At 44.7% G+C, this 13,323-nt stretch overlaps 1 protein-coding gene across 6 annotated transcripts in view; it reads right to left on the bottom strand.

Annotated features, from left to right (window-relative positions):
- The window catches only part of ASAP1 (ArfGAP with SH3 domain, ankyrin repeat and PH domain 1), a 161,157-nt gene extending 148,203 nt beyond the window's left edge, over positions 1-12,954 (bottom strand). For 4 of the 6 annotated variants that reach the window (XM_064442082.1, XM_064442087.1, XM_064442085.1 and 1 more), the window contains exon 1: positions 12,544-12,954. The gene's annotated coding sequence lies outside the window, so the exon portion shown is untranslated. The remainder of the gene's footprint in view (positions 1-12,543) is intronic. The other 2 variants (XM_064442084.1, XM_064442083.1) reach the window with 2 other exon arrangements.
- Between the last annotated feature and the right edge of the window lie 369 nt (positions 12,955-13,323).

Genomic DNA, 13,323 nt, shown 5'->3' with positions numbered 1-13,323 from the left:
TACTTAGGTGTCGTTGGCTCACGTTACAGAAAGTAGAGATGTGCCTGCTGGGAGTCTTGAGGTTTCTTCTGCCCTTCTGCAGCTGTGGAGCTGAGCTGCCTGCTCAGTGAATACTTGCCAAGTGCCAATGTTAAAAAAGGAGATGAAAAAAAGAAAGAGAAAGACAACTATTTCAAGGGGCAATTATCTAAATAGGCTGGAGAAACCTGGGATGACTAAGCCCCCAATCTCTGGAGAATTTGTTCTGCGCACTTAGATGAATTTTAAAATGGTATTGCATTCTCGGTTTTAATAACATAACCTTGCTCTTCTTCTTCTGGCTCTAGGCAACTGTTGTTAAGTCCATTTTTTACAAATGCCTAAGGAAACTGAGTTAATAAGTCAAAGTCACTAAACCCACTGCTGCAGAGCTTCCAGGTGCCTGAGAGCAGGAGAGAAGGCTGGTGTGTGTGTTACCTTCAGCATTGCGCCTACTGAGGTGGGCCTTTTTATCTGTCATGTTAGCGATCTGTTTCACTTTCAGTTCAGCAAATAAAATTAATTAAAGGGGGAAAAGGTTTTGGTACCTCAAGCACTGCTCAGTGGTAATTTGTGCAGCTTTGGTTTCCTTCCTCTGATATATTCATGAACGAGTCTGGATCTTGACAGAACAAGAGACATCTCTGATTAAAAAAACCACAAACAGTAGCAGGAAATGTCAGTCCCCATCACTGGTTTACAGTTTTAAGTTGGTTTATTTGGTGAACAGTGCTAGAAGCGCAAAACGTTCTGCTGCTTGAGGTTGGAGTCACAGGCAAATCTGGCACTGAAACACAAAACCAAGTGTAGGGTTTGAGTACCTTAGTCCCTGGGAAAATTCAAAAGCCTGAGTCAGCTGCCCATATGTCTCTTAGGCCAACATCTGGAAGACTGGAGACTTAAAAGTGGGTTCACAGAAGAAGACACAGTAAGAAGGAGGCACCTAAACAACCTAACAAGGAACAGTCTTTGCTTCAGTCTTTATTGGTAAGGCAGGCCCTCGGGGATCTCAGCCCTCAGAGGAGAGAGAGAAGATCTGGAGAAAGGAAGAGTCTCCCTTGGCTGAGGAGGATTGGGTCAGAGATCATTTAGGCAAACTGGATCCTCACAAATCCATGGGCTCTGATGGGATGCACCCACAAGTGCTGAGGGAGCTGGCAGATGTTCTTGATACTCTCCGTCATCTTTGAAAGGTCATGGAGGACAGGAGAGGTGCCCAAGGACTGGAGGAGAGCAAATGTCACTCCAGTCTTCACGAAGGGCAAGAAGGAGGACCCGGGAAACTATAGGCCAGTCAGCCTCACCTCCATCCCTGGAAAGTGACGGAGCAGTTCATCCTGGAGGTCACCTCCAGGCATGTAGAGGACAAGAAGGTTATCATAAACAGTCAGCGTGGATTCACTGAGGGGAGGTCATGCTTGTCCAACCTGATAGTCTTCTATGATGGCGTGACTGGGTCAATGAAGGGAGAGCAGTGGATGTTGTTTACCTCGACTTCAGTAAGGCATTTGACACTGTCTCCTATAACATCCTCATAGGTAAACTAAGGAAGTGTGGGTTGGATGAGAGGACAGTGAGGTGGACAGAGAACTGGCTGAACAACAGAGCTCAGAGGGTCGTGATCAACAGGGCAGAGTCTGGTTGGAGGCCTGTAACCAGTGGTGTTCCCCAGGGGTCTGTGCTGGGTCCAGTCCTGTTCATCATATTCATTGACGACCTGGATGATGGGACAGAGTGTAACCTCAGCAAGTTTGCTGATGATCCCAAGCTGGGAGGAGTGGCTGATACACCAGCAGGCTGTGCTGCCACCCAGCGAGACCTGGACAGGCTGGAGATCTGGGCCAAGGGGAACCTCATGAAATTCAACAAGAGCAAGTGGAAGGTCCTGTCCCTGGGTAGGAACAACCTCATGCACCAGTAGATATTCGGGGATGACCTGCTGGAAAGCAGCTCTACTGAGGAGGACCTGGGAGTGCTGGTGGACAGCAAGTTGACCGTGAGCCAGCACTGTGCCCTTGTGACCAAGAAGTCCTACTGTATCCTGGGGCGCATTAAAAGGAGTGTGGCCAGCAGATCGAGAGAAGTTATCCTCCCCCTCTACTCTGCCCTAGTGAGACCACATTTGAAGTGCTGAGTCTAGTTCTGGGGTCCCCAGTTCAAGAAAGACAGGGAACTACTGGAGAGAGTCCAGTGGAGAGCTATGAAGATGATCAGGGGACTGGAGTGTCTCTTTTATGAGGAAAGGCTGAGAGACCTGGGTTTGCTTAGCCTGGAAAAGACTGAGGAGGGTTCTTGTCAATGCTTATAAGTATCTTAAAGGGTGGGTGTCAAGGGGATGGGGCCGAGCTCTTTTCTGTGGTGCCCAGTGACAGGCCAAGGGGCAACGGGCACAAGTTGGAACACAGGAAGTTCCACCTGAATATAAGGAAAAAACTCCTTTCCTGTGCGGGTGCCAGAGCAGTGGCACAGGCTGCCCAGGGAGGATGTGGAGTCCCTTCCCTGGAGACATTCAAACCCCTCCTGGACATGTTCCTGTACCCCCTGCTCTGGGTGTGCCTGCTCAAGCAGGGGGGTTGGAGAAGATGATCTCCAGAGGTTCCTTCCAACCCCTGCCATTCTGTGATTCTGTGATTCTGTGAACACGCAAGGTGCAACTGGGCTTTGATTCCAGCCTTTGAGAATTCAGGGGTATCTGTCTCTGTAGCAGACCTGTAATCATGAATCTGCCCCTGGAGGTGGGAACTGATGTTAGCCCTTCATATCTTGTAAAAATGTGATGCCTTCTGTATCACTTGAGCAGTTAATGGCATTGCGTGTTGGGGATGCTCCATGATTAGTTCCCTTTTCTGCCTGAGTGGGAGCAGGAATTCCAGCCAGCACCTGTCCTCTCCTGCAGGCCCCTAAGACCACTTCTGCAAGGCCTAGGAATTGTTGGTAGTTACAAAACAATCAAGGTAAATCTTCCTTTGTGAAAACCAAAACCAAAACCATAGAGAACTGTGAATCTGACTCTGATTTTTTTTCCAGAGAACATTTGATCCAATTTAGTTCAGTAAGTCCCATTCCAGTCATTAATCTCCAGCCAAATTTTGTTTTTTATTTTATTGCACATTATGATTTACTGCACAGCTCTCTGTTCATTATTACTTAGAGAACCAGTTGCTCAGCTCCTCTTTCTCTTGATCTCCTGATCAGGGAAAAACTGCACAGATGTGAACAGAAGTAAGACTATTACTCCTCTGAGAGAACTCTTCCCCAATTAAAAATAGTGTCTGTGAGGGAAATTATGATCTTGCAGATAGCTTCTGCTTCTAAGGAAGGCTACATTAACAGCACAAATGAGGCCAGGTTGCCTTACATCAGGTCTACTGTTTGCTGCAAAAACAGTGCAGTTACTGACACAATTAATATTGCACAAATATCGTGGGAGGGCTTACAAATGTTGAAATCCCACATATGTATCCTTCAGTACTTAGAAGAACCTGATCTGACCAGTGCATTCTAGAATGAACCTACTTCCTTTTGGGGAAACAAATATCTTGTTTGGTTTTGCCATGCACAGGAAAGGACAAAGCAGAAACATATTTTCTTGTGATAACTACTGCCGAATCCAGAGGGTGTTGCCAGTGTTCATGCAGATGCTGCCTGGCCACTGTGGTCCTTCCTCCTCCCTTGTGTTGTCTGTGGGAACCAGAACAAAGCCTGCTGCTGTTTGCATCTTGGCTAGGAGCTGGATGAGATTGTTCAGTTCTGGAGTTTGTGACCACCACTCATCTCTTGCTAAACCTGGTAAACTAATACACATTGCAGATGGCTGAAGGTGCTAAGAAGCAAAAGTACTAAGTGGGCCTTTCTGGGGATCTGACTTTCTTTCCCATCTAAGTTCACTTTCTGGAGGGAGACCAGTATCTTTCTCCAAGACACAAATTGACTTGTCTTCAACAGTCTGGCCCAGCTGATGATTTCTATTTAGAAAGGCCCTTGAATTATAAAAACGAATGTTCCACAGCTCAGGACTGAGATACATTGTCTTGCACTTGGAAGATCAAGAGGAAGTGCTGAACTCTTGTCTACCGAAACCCAAATTAGTGGACTGAAATAACAGACTTCACTTTCAAAAGGACATTGAAATAATATATCCAGGACTTTGTTATGAGCTGAGGCTCTGGATTTCAGGCAACCAGCTTTTGAAAATTACTGATTTAAGCTTTTATCTACAATGCCCAGCTTTAGCAAACAGGGTCCTCTCTTGGTATTGCTTTCCTAAGCAAAACATTGCCACTGTGCTAGCAGCCAGCTCTAGTATGCAAGCAATACCGATGTCAGGATATTATTATCCCCAGGAAACACTTTTCACATTAACATGGTGGTTTAATGGCCTGTGATATTGCAAGAAGGTATTTCTTCCACAGAGAGAGAATTTAAGTACTGGGATAAATAACAACAGGTGTCTTTCACCTAACTGTTATTGCTCCTAAAGCCACGCTGGCACATGCAGGTTTGCATGGACACCAAGAGGACTTGGGAGAGCTGAAACCCCACATGGGCAGCCTGAAGGGCAAATGCCTGTGGAAGCTTTTCCCCCAGGTTGTGGTGAGCACAGTGCTGCACTCCTGTGGAAACTCTGTTTTTGTCTCACAGCAGTTGTGGCTTTTCCCTTGGGGAGGAGGTAATCAGAGGCTACAAACTGGTTTTTTCTTATAGCCATCTGCCCATTTTCACAAAATGTGTAGGATCACTTACGACCTCTGTTCCTCCATCTGTCTTGGTTGTAGGGGGTTCAAAGTCCTGGGGGGACACACGCACACACAGTGCAATTGCCTCAGCCTCAATCATAGAGACCAGGCTACAAATATTGCAGAACTCTCAGTAACACGTTATTTAGACTCCACTTAAATGATCTAAATTTCCATGATATTTTTTCTCCTAGGATGTAAATCACTAGACGAGTAAAATTCCTTTCATTAATAAGGTGTCCTTCAGCATCCAGAACCATGAAAAAGTGTTGTCTAACACTTCTTGTTTTCCTTTCGGTCAGGCTAAACCTGATCTCACCGGTTGGGGTCATGTCCCCTCTTGTGCCTGACCTGCCTAATGGTGCAAATCTATTGTAGGAGTTCACTTGTAAGTCTAACTCTCTTGTTTAATTTGTAGCAATTGGAGGACTTGGCTTAGGAAACTGCTAAATGATTCACAGGACATGGGCCTATTGCAGATCCCAGCCTTGAGAAGGAGCTGCTTAGGCCCTTCTGACTGTCTGGGAAATTAAACAGTCTTAAAATGGGCAGAATTAGTGTTAGAAATGATCGTTGGGGCAAGGAGGTTTCTGGCTGAAGAGGAACCTTACAGCCAGGCTGTTCTCTGAACTTGAAGGCAATGGAAGGGACAGACTGCAGGAGTTTATGATACACCATGTTCATACATGTATATACTACCCTATAGGGAGAGCTGCGTAATTACTGTTCTGAGCTTCCTAGGAACTCTGGGAAGAAAAACATAAATCGAAACAGTCAAGCAATTTCTCTAATTCAGACCAGGTGCCAGGTAGGCTGTCGTATGGCTCCAGCATACAGGAGCAAAACATGACTTACAATCCCCTTTTTATCCTTGTTCCTGCTGCTACTGACACCCTTTAAGTCTAATATTCTCAATAGTAAGGAAATTTGTTTCAACTGAGCCAAATCCCATTTGTCTGTCTAGGTGGTGAGAACAAACACCGCCTATAGATCATCTTGGGTCAGAAGTAGAATTTTAACCCTGTCCTGGTAAACATATGAACATGAAAGCTCCTTCTCAACCACAACTTCATAAACACAGAAAATAAAAATGATAAAGTTTAAATGACTCGTGAGATCTGGGATTCTGGCTAAGACCTATCTTACTATTGATTAAATCGGGAGTCAGATTGTGACGTTAATTTAGGACAATTGTCAGGTCAGAATTATACCCCGCTGGTTGATAATAATTTTAAAGCTCGACATTTAATGTAGAATTATGGTACCCATTAGTTTTAATACAATAGCTTCAGAAATTATTCTGCGAAGGTAGAGATCCTCTTTGTTCATGAATATAGATAACTACTGAATTGTAGGAATTTCTGATCCTGAGAAGCTTTGCTAAGTACTTAGCTACTAATTATGAACAGGAATAAAAGGACACCTGCTGAAATAATTATTAAAGGATATGCAACTACAACCTGCCTCTGATCAGATGGATGGAGCCAGTATCCTACATCAGCAGAGAATGTAGTCTTACACATTTTATGACAAATATGCCATTAGGTAAATGATGACATCAGTAAGCATATTAATTTGGGTGATTACTGAACAGCTTGGGTTTGAATGCAGGAGGAAAGTAGCAATATAGTTCCACACTAGATCAGATAAAATAAATGTTAGAGTTCCACGGTGCTGGCATAGATCTTATTTACTCACAAATAAATCTGGAATATTTCCATGAAATTCAGTTTGTAGCACTACTATAAATCAGGTGGGAGACTAGGATTGGACTCTCACTGTCAGTAATGATTTAATAGCTGTACATTCAGGACAAAATTCCTTCCATGAATTTGTCTACCCATTTTTGTCTACCAATTTGTTGTACCCATATAAGCCTTTTTTAACGGATGCTTAAAAAGTCTATTAGCTTAAGTAGAAAAAAGCCTACAAATCCATGTTGCAAGTATCTGCAGGACAAGTTCATCCTAAGTATGAGCTCTGACTCAGAAAGTCCTCCAGCTGACATCCTGGAAAGCTGAGACCATAATGTGGGAAAAAACCACCGCATGTCCTCCCTGTTCAACTCTTGCGCCCTACACATATGTCAGCCACTGCTGGAGACAGGATTCTGAAGCGTTGGCTCAGATGGTTTCATGTTCTGATATAGAACCATAGTATTATGCTAAGGGCTTGGTGTAATGCTGAATCTAGATACCATAAGCCTTGTCCTAGCTCCTGGAACATCCTGCTGCTTCTCTGGAGGGCAGTTCTGGCCAGAACAAAATTGTTTTCTATGTATTTGGCCAACTTCTATAAAAAGGGCATGCAGCTGGACCAGCCTTGGCAGGAGACATCTGCCTTTTCTTGCCCCAGTGGTTTTGAGGAGCACATCAACCATGTGCCCTGCATTTCCCACTTACACGGTCCCTTCTGGCTACTCCAGGGATGAACAAGAATGAAGGGCAAGCCAGCCACGCTGCTCCTGCTGCTGATCTGGGTAGACTTGCCTGTGCTCACATCATAATTCAGTGCCAGAAGGTGGCAATCCCAATATAAACTGATTTAGCCCAGCTAAACTCAATTTAGCTACTAACTAAAAACTTGTTTCTTCTTTTTTTTCCCAGACTGGAGAATAGATATGGAGAAATGCATGTGGCTGCAGATCCTCCCGGGACCCTGGGACACAGCTCAGTTTCTAGATGCAGTCCCACTCCATCCCCATGCCAGAAGGCCACAGCTCTAGCCGCTGTAACTGAGAGAGAGGGCTTGGCAAGGCCTATTTGCCTTTTCTCCAAAGGAAGTTGAATTTTCAAGCTTAAAGCTGTGCTATGAAAATAATTTTTTTTCCTAGATCAGGGGCCATTCTGGTGGTTGTACAGGTATCGTATTTTTACATGCTGAGTTACAAATGAGGCTTGCAGCTGGGTGAAGAAGATTAATTGCACTATTTTATTTCCACAATGAGCACTTAGGAGCATGTCTGTTTGCAGCCAAGGAGAGGTTCTCCTAATCATGATCCGAGGATGCATTGGAAATGGATGGAATTTAAAAGCCCATGACCTTTGGGAGTCACAAACCACTTGCAGAATGTCTCACAGGCAACTCCTCCCATGGGGAAATGTTGCAATCTTCAGTTTTATTGGCTTCTTTAAGCTCCAGAGTCTTTAAAACCAGACGTTCTTATAGCCCTGTGGTTCTGCGATGATGGGTGCTGTGGCACCATGCAGGTGTTGGGATCTTTACCCCCACAAGCACAACTGCTCACCTCTCGTTTGCACATATCATCCCTCCAGCCTTTCCTCCCTGCCCAACAGATTCAGGTTTTGAGGGATGGAAGAGCTCAACCGGGGCATTTTACCACCCTGAGCAGGGTTGCTCCTTGCGGTTCCCCCCTGGAGTCTGGCTCTCCAGCCCCACGCCACGCGCCTTTCACCGCTTCCCCAGGGATCGCCCGACAGTCTCAGCATGCTTGGCTTTGCAGCAAAGCTCCTCCAATTTGTTTGTTATTTTTCTTCTGGCTTTATTTATGAAAGCTGTGTGCCGAAACACCCTCCCCCTCATCGCCACCCCTTTTCTCTCTGTTTTGTTTCCTGCCGGGTGCTTTGCCCTGACACACCAAATAAAGACATGAAACAGGAGGTTGGGAACATCTGAGCCTGGCTGCAGAGCATCACCTAGAAGAGAAGCTCCTAGAGATAACATCAGGTTTTTTTCCCTCATTGCGGGACCTTGCTGTGGGATGTTCAGGGCTTCCTACCACAACCCCTGGGGCGGCCAGCAGCCCCTGGCCAGGGCTCTACTCCCTCTAACGCAATTACAGTCTGCAAATGTTTAAAGGCTGTTTCTTTTGAGTTAGCCACATGCTTCAAATTGTTATGTGGTTAACCACTGAGAACAAACCCCCACACAAATACCTACGGATCAACTTGCTCGAGCCAGGGTGGTAGCGGTGGGGGCGGAAGGGGAGGGGGGACGCTTCCTCATTTTGCTTTTGATGAGAAGAAAATAGAGTTTTCTTTTGAGTTTCCCAAACTGCTAGCAGCCGCCGCGTCATGGTATGTGCTGGTTGTTGCTGTTTGCACATTTGTTCGCGTTTACTGCTGATGAAAGGAGTCTTGTTCGACAGCCGTGGCCATGTATGCCACAGGCCAAGTCCTCCACTGGTGTAAATCAGCTCGTCTGGTGAATGGGAACTGAAAACGTGACCTCCTCTCCATGCGTGCCGTGCAAACGCCGAGCCAGGGGAAGACTTCTGTGCTTTGACATTGCCCTATCCCATGTCCCTTAACTCTTATAAAAGCTGAATACTTTTCTGCTGACTCAGAGAGGCAGATGGATTTTGTTAACTCCAGCTGAGATAGAGGAGGATACACGAAAAGCATCGCTGCCTCTCGGGGGGCTGAACCTGGCTTTGGGGTTTGAGGGGGACCAAGCAAGAAACTTTATGCTACACCCTGTTCATCACGGATGGAGCTGTGCTCGTGGGTACCACATGGGAGGAGAGCGATATGCAGTGCAGGCTGAGCCCTGCTGCTAATCAGTGTCTGAAATAATGAATCATACTGTCGTTCCCTCCCCCACCTCATGCCCTCTCTCTGAAGCACTGCAGCTCAAAAGAGAGACTTCAAGCTAACATCAACGAAAAAGCAAACACCCAAAAGAAGCACAGTACTCAAAACCCCTCAGTAATTCCATTGCCGCTACTTAAATATTCTTAAATTACAGAGTTTTTTAGTGAAGTAAATTAACTTCCCTTTGCTTTCATTTCCTTGTATTTTTCAGGACTATGAAGCTGCTGAGAAGCAAATTGTCTTACAAACCTAATCCTACATGGGGACAGTTTCCAAACACGGTTGGCATAGCTGTTCATGTAGCACTCATGAATGAACGTGGATACAAGCAGAAACGTAAATAATTATTTTGCCATGGGCCAACCTTAAGATCCATCGTAAGTTTATTTTTATTTATAAAATGGTGCATTAAAGACTCTACAAGGTGGCTAGAAGAGTCTTGAGGGAAAAGCTGCAATCCAAACGTGGTCCACTTTGCTCAGGTAAAAAGCAAAATTACACTCTCTGCTTTTTGCAGAAAACAGCACAAAGGGAGGGGTTAAAAGCTTTGGATGTGGGGAACAGTTTCAGCTGAAGTGGTTTAGTTCCTCTGGCCCATTTATCGTATGAGCAGAGAAACATCACTGTGTGTATCAGAGTTAGCTCTGCAGGACTCTATGCCTGTCAAAACTGTTTACCCATACTTGCCAACAACAGCAAGAAAGGCAGGAGGACTGGCAGTCGTGATGGTGAACGAGTTGGACACATGGAGTGAGGGTGCATGAGTTGAACCTCTTCACTGATGCAGAAAGGAAAAAAGGAGGGAAAGAACATTAAAGCATGAAGTGTCTAGACTTAGAGAGTTTAATGGTGCAGTTGGTTATCAAAAAAAATGACCTTTTGCAGAATTTCTTCATGGGCGACCGAGTAGATAGGTCTTAGCGGCCAGTTAGTCCTCATGCTGCTGAAGGTACAGGAGTAAATGCCAGCAGAAACAGCTACTGGGGGATATTGTCACATTAGCATTATTGGCCATGGGTAACTACTGTGATAGTCACTTACTAAGGAACTATTTAGTGCTTGGTATAGTTATATGAAGAGGTATAAAAAAATTCCCACAGTCTAAATCAAACAGAACCTTAAACCCATGTGAGAGCTGTCAGAACAACAACAAAAAAACCCGAAAACAAAAAACCAACCAAACCAAACCAAACAAAACGGGGGGAGGGAAGAGAATTGAGGTTTATAAAAAGAAACACGTACACAATGAGCTGAAGGTTGTGCTTCTGCACTTCCTGGTCTGGGTGTGAGCAGAAGAGGAAATACCAAAATACCACCAGAAAAACTATTCCCACAGCATTTCCAACCTGATGGAGACCAGAAATTTCTGACAGTCCTGCAAAAAGGGGGGAAAAAACCCCACAACCAAACCAGTCCCAAGCCTCCTCCTCATTGGAAAACCAGCAAAATTTCCAAAGCTAGGAGATGTGGGTAGACCTAGACAAATCTTCATATTTCATCTAAGTCCTCATCCGTACTCTGTATTTTCTGCATTTCACTGATTGTTGATGACATTTTGACTCTTCTGCCAGCTTTGAGAGGAGTACGTTTCTGCTGTAGCCAATTTAATGGCATCTGTGACCACAGACCACCAAATTCCATGTTAACTGCAAGGGCACCACAGTCCAGCCTGACTCAGATGAGGGTTTCCTTTTCCTCCCTTTCATTTTTTGGGGGTCATTCCCCTACAATGAGAGTACAAACCTACATACAAAGCAGGAACCAACATTACAATGCATAAAATACCATCAGCTTCAGTGTTGCCCCATGTTAATAATCAAAACTGAATTCCTGAAGGCTTACAGGCAGAAAGACATGAGTTTGGTCTGGCTGGTCTCACACAAACCTTCCACTGATAGCAAAGAAAACCTTGAAGAGCAGCAGGATCGCATTCACAGGGTTGTGCGGAAAGCCGGCACGCCAGGCAATTAGTTTAAAACTTCAGATTTGGAAGCCCTGCAAAGAATTTGGAAAATGGCCCTTTGCCTTTATTGGTATAAAAAAGGAAAGTATTCTCTCCTGCTAAACCCCAAGAATTTAAATGTTAAAGTCTCTTGATTGATGTGCAGTATTGTATACTGGGATTCAGGACATTTTCAAAGTCTAATGAAAATCAGAGCTAAAGTAAAATTTCTATAGAAAGCTGTTTTCCCTATAAATGTTTCCTAACATCTAAGCAATTTCTGAATCAAGCTTTTTTCCCTAAAATTAGAGAACCGAATCCCTGGAGCGGCTCCAAGGAGCAGCTCAGGAATGTTCAGCGCAACCACAGCCTCCAGCTATGGGACAGACAAAAGTTGCAACAGTGGTGATGCTTTATCTTCCACATCTTACTCCAACAGCACTTCCATGGGTGCCAGCAATGAAATCTGCTTCAGAGAGGTCTGAAAAGAAGACTTTTTCTTTTCAAACGCTGAGTCAGTGATTTTGAGACTCTTCAACTCATTGCATTTGTGACTGCAGTTTAACTAAAACCTCCTAAGGCTAATGCTGTCGTGGACTCTCACATCCGAAAAAGAAGCTAAAACCTTAGCTAAGCCTCATGTCTGAATGCATCTTTCCAGTTCATTCAGAGCAACATAGCACTCAGCATTTTCCCTCCAACAACAGAAAGCCCCTTTCTGGCCTCCCGGAACATTGCTGCATGAAATACGTTTTCACTCCTACTACAAACTTATTTGAGAGACAATAGGAGGAATAGTTGGCACATGGATTCTTCTTAAAACTGAAATCTAGATCAACAATAAAACATAAAAGGCCAAGGAAACATGCAAAGACACTCAGAAAATTCTCATTTTTCTTTTAAGATTAGTTTTCGCTGAGATTGAGATGTAGCAATTTACTTAATGTGGGCCCCATTCTGCAAGTCTTTTTTTACGCAAGCTCTTTTTAAAGTCATTGAGATTGTTTACGTGAGTAAAAGTTACACGAGTAAGGAGTCGCAGAATCTGGTCTTATACATTTTGCTACAGTAAAGTTTACCTCGACGTTATCTGAGCTGTAGAGCAGCGTGTATTTTTAGGAATTAAAAATGGACTTCAGTTGTTTTTTTTTGGAAAAAATTATAACTTCAGCTTCACCCATCTGCTTTTTGCAGTTTGCTCAGCAGCCGCATTGAATGGACGTGCTCAGCCTTTGTCCCTGTCTCGGAGCTGCTCGTTACCAACCACGCTCAGCCCCAATGCACTGTAACTCACCAGGATGTGTGCAGTCTGAATTCCCATTCCAGATTTGGTCCTCAAACCTAAGGCCATTATTCCATCTCAGACTAAAGCATATTCTCCCATGGACAGCTGGAAAAGAGCATGTTTCTTCAGGTTTTCTTGCCACAAAAAATAAAATAAAGTGAAATAAAATAATAATAATAAAAAAGGAAAACCAATGTACGGCGATCCCCAGAGTTCTGGAGTCTAAGAGTGTTGATCTGCATCCATAAACGTCCTGACCGGTGAGGAGACACAGGCACTACAACTGGAAAGAGAGCAGGAAGGAAAACCTACCATGTGAGCAAAGTTAAAAAAAAAAAAAGAAAAGAAGCGGGGGGAGAGAGAGAGAGAAAGGTCTGCTCAGTGGACAGCACTTGGGCTGATAGCAGGGATTTCAGGAAATCCAAACACTCAGACAGGAAATCTGAACACTGGATAAACATGCCATAATCTCCACAGATACAGTTAACGTGCTGCGTCTCCTGTTAACCCTTCGCCTGCCCGTGGCTGAGGCTGAAATCAGATATGCAATGCCTGGAAACATGAGCTGCCCGGGGGGGCTCCAAAGTCTGAGCGCTCGAAAGTCTGAGCAGCAGCCCTGCATTCAACCCTCCTTCTCCTTCCCTCACTGCTCTGGAGAGGATGTTTTCCTCACTTTATTTCTACTTAGTGATGCTTTACTTAAAACATGTATGACTTTCCTCCTCTGAGGAGATGATATTGCACCCTGAGCCCTGCAACAGCAGGGCAACCTGCCTGAATGCCTGGGAG

This window comes from Phalacrocorax carbo, chromosome 2, assembly GCF_963921805.1.
Source record: "Phalacrocorax carbo chromosome 2, bPhaCar2.1, whole genome shotgun sequence".
NCBI classification, from domain to species: domain Eukaryota; kingdom Metazoa; phylum Chordata; class Aves; order Suliformes; family Phalacrocoracidae; genus Phalacrocorax; species Phalacrocorax carbo.
The sequence above is the reverse complement of the archived record's forward strand: the minus strand, read 5'-3'. Positions and strand labels throughout refer to the sequence as shown.